This window comes from Montipora capricornis, chromosome 10, assembly GCF_036669925.1.
Source record: "Montipora capricornis isolate CH-2021 chromosome 10, ASM3666992v2, whole genome shotgun sequence".
Taxonomy (NCBI): Eukaryota; Metazoa; Cnidaria; class Anthozoa; order Scleractinia; family Acroporidae; genus Montipora; species Montipora capricornis.
The window spans coordinates 39,248,764-39,251,263 of record NC_090892.1 but is presented as its reverse complement, the minus strand read 5'-3'; the positions used below and the strand labels follow the sequence as shown (position 1 = coordinate 39,251,263).

At 35.8% G+C, this 2,500-nt stretch overlaps 1 long non-coding RNA gene across 1 annotated transcript in view; it reads left to right on the top strand.

Annotated features, from left to right (window-relative positions):
- LOC138018512 (uncharacterized) overlaps positions 1–2,500 on the top strand; it is a 66,555-nt gene that overhangs the window by 34,994 nt on the left and 29,061 nt on the right. The gene's annotated exons all lie outside the window — the stretch shown is intronic.

Genomic DNA, 2,500 nt, shown 5'->3' with positions numbered 1-2,500 from the left:
CAGTAGCGTATTTCCAAGTGTGCGGGATTTGTTAAAGATGTCCTCCCCGATTCACCTAAAGTCAGTAAAGTAGCAGTCATTAATTTTGATCTGGCAATTATTTTTATTCTGCCCCCTTTTCCTGGTCGAGGTATTTCTAGATTTCTTACATGAACTGCGGTGCCAGAAACTTTGCTAATCTCGAGAGCAAACGTTTGCTTCTGAATGCTGCAAAGTAACAGCTGATGTGTTCTTTTATAATTAATTGCAAAGGGCAAACCCAGGCTGTGCAAAGGTGCTGGCAATTCCTTTGAGATAATTTTACTTGGAAAATAGACAATAATCTGAATGTGAAAAAAGATTAAAGACATTTGCAAAGAACATAGGAAACAGATTGTGAATATTTTATGAGCACCGTAAGTTGGGTTGTCATTAATGTTTTAAAGCAACATTAATTTTGCTCTAAGGAAATTATTGTTTGCTATTTCATATTTCACACAAAAGTGTGCTGTGTGTTAGACATTAATAACAACAACAGAGTCCTGAGGTTTCTAAAACAATACTTAAAGAAATCTTCTCCAATAGCAAAACGAGTTTGGATCCAGGTAGTACACAATATTCTGAGTTGTACCTCTGTAAATATAAAATCTTAACCTTGATATTTCTCTTTACAGCAAAGATCCCAAAAATGTGACAAATTTTAATAATTAATTCACATTTTTTCAATATTTTTTATTGATTTATCAGCTTTATTGGACACATCAGAAAAAGTAGCGCAATATTTCAGTTTAGGGAAACAAAATAGAACTGCAAAAAACGAACCATTATCAGATTTGATGTACTATTTTCATATTTCCCACAGAAAGAAGGAAACAGCATACTCTTTCAGTTTCTATAGTACAAGTATGTACCTGGACACAGTTGAACAACAACAATAATAATAATTATTATTGTTATTCAACTGTATCCAGCTGCTTGGGTTTTGAAATCAACATAAATGTTATAATCAGGCAAAATGGCAAAATGATCACAAAGAGACAAATCTTTGAAGATGTAAAAGAGCACTCTACAGAATGACAGAAATGTGGTCACAGATAAAAAGATAAATTATTTTCTCATTTTAAGGAAGTTCAAAAGGATTTTCCACTGTTAATAGTCGGCGTGTGTCCAATGGAAAAAGATTATTCCAATCCTTACAAAAGGGCTACAGCTTCATACCTGGGTAATACTATTGTGAGGCAATCTTTAAAGTGTGTTTGCTGGGTCACAACTGCTGCTATGTTTGGTACAGTGCTGTTCAAAGACCATCTAAAACTTGGTGTTCGAAAAGTATCTCGAAAACCAATTCAGTGAGCAGTATTTTGCTTTTTAGATTTTGAAACCATATCATAATTCTCTGAACTGAAGTAGAATTTGAAATATTTATGAAAAAGCTGAAAGATGAAAAAAATTCCACTGGATATTTTTTTGAAAATTCACTTTAAAAATGCAAGATAATGCTTCTCACTGTTTCCAAACAAATCAGGAATCAGGGAAGGACACTGGACGAACTTTTGAGATAAACCTGACAAAATCAAACAAACTCTATTTCTGGTTGTATTAATTTTGATTCATTATCCTCTGGAGCAGCTCAGGTGGCATGTGTGGCATTAAGCCGGAGCACTCGGCTGAACACCTGTTCTGAGCCTCCTAAAGGATAAGGATATGGCATCTTTTGTAATATGTTACCGGTGAACTAAGTAATTTGCAATAAACTTGAAACTTACGGATATGCCATCACAATGATGGCAAATTTTATTTACTAGTACACTGTCACTGTAATAAAACAGGTGTTTCTACATTGACATACAGTGTGTGTATGTATACATAATTATTGGAAATTAAATGTGCATACCTTGACAGATTTTCCTTTGCTTGAGTTTGGTGTTTGGGTGCTTTCCTTATGGTGATTTTTTAACTCACCAGGACAAGACAACACCGAGGATGGTGGAATTGGCTTAATTGGTACATTTTCAAAGGGAATTCTAAAGCCTTTTTCCTTGTCAATGTGACAAGCAGTTTGTGCATCCCCTTGCCTCGATATCAAAGGAGAGAGGGGATGTGTCCTTTTCAAAAATTGCTTTGCTGAAATGGCAAATGACGACTTTTTTTTTCCAGATTGATTCCACCCTTTGTGACAAGTGTCACACAATGCACGAGAAAGACCATCATCTACCTCAGCAGCCTGGACTGTAAGTTTGGTTGAAAACTTCTTCAAATATTGTCAAAAATTCACCATGAAGGTTTCGCTTTCTCTTTTCGTTAAAAAAACGTAAGAACGCACTCCACAACAGTCGTCAACTGTTTCTTTCGGGTGGCTCATTGTGAACAATATCGCGAAGCGGAACACGAGCACGATAGCGTTGAATAGACGAGGCACGCTCTTGATTGCATCATGGGTAATCAGGGCAAGATGGAGAGAAATTCAAAGGTTTGTAAGGAAGTTCAAAACGATGAAAAGTACTCATGACATGCAATGTGG